Consider the following 1,109-nt stretch of genomic DNA (forward strand, 5'->3'; position numbering starts at 1 on the left):
ACATTGTGCTTCAAAAAACGAGGTTCTTTCCAGGCAGGAATGCTTGTTAGCCCCGCTGTGAGTTTTAAACCCAACTCCACCGGATAACACATGGCTCCAGGATAATACGTGCTTCTCTGCTCTAGCCACTTTGAAACATTGTGGGTGCCTAAAACTATTTTCTAATAAATGATCACAACCGAACAGACGAATAAATAAACTCTTGAGAGTCCCTGAAGCGGGCTCTGCCGGAGTGGGTAATTCCCACCCCCACTCCCACCACCCCACCCCCAACATCCCTTTTCCTACTCACTAAGGCCTGTGCTGGGTCTGGATGTGTTTGGGGAAAAAAAAAAAAAAGCCTCTTGACAGAATCCCATGGGCCTGCTAACCACAGGGGGGCGCCCCCAGCTCGTTCTATCTGGTTATCACCTTCTAGGACTGGAGCTGGTTACTAATCGCCAATGGGAGAAAGGGGCGGGATTACCCGGCTGATGGACAGTGTGGCTCCTCCCAGTCTAATTCATCTTTTCAGTGGCTCCTCCTGCTGCAAGCCCCAAGACGCCGAGGGTGGGCTCGGTGGAAGAGCGGCCAACTGAACTCCAGCAGAGTGCTCTCGCAGCAGAACCAGCTGGCTGGGCGGTCTGTGAGTGGGCGGCCGGTCTCTGGGGGCGTGGCCTGCGTGTTGACGGGCAGGCAGGTAGCCCTGCCCCTCTCGCCCAGAGCGGCCGCTCCACCGCGAGGACCAGCAGAAGTGAGTACGTGAGCGGCACAGCCAGATACTGGCTCCTACTCCGGACGGTGCGCGTACCCGGAGCCAGGGATCCGAGCTCGGCCTCAGTGGACTGTGCCCGGAGAACCGCGACCACCTGCGCCCTCTGCTTCCCGAGTCATCGGGCATCAAGCCACCCAGCGCCCCGGATCCTCCTGGACCGGTCCGTCCAGATTCCCGCGGGAACGACCTGCCGGCATCTACCCGGAGTACCGGGTTGGGCGACACCTCAGTTTTAGAGCCGCCCGTCTGCTTTGCGCCCCCTCCCTGACCGGATCTCTTGGACTGTACGCGAGCCTTGTTCCTCGGGCGTCCCCCAAGCCCCGCCGGCGCGGCCCGGCTCGCCCCCCCCCCCCCC

The sequence above is a fragment of the Mastomys coucha genome, unplaced genomic scaffold (genome assembly GCF_008632895.1).
Source record: "Mastomys coucha isolate ucsf_1 unplaced genomic scaffold, UCSF_Mcou_1 pScaffold12, whole genome shotgun sequence".
Classification (NCBI taxonomy): domain Eukaryota; kingdom Metazoa; phylum Chordata; class Mammalia; order Rodentia; family Muridae; genus Mastomys; species Mastomys coucha.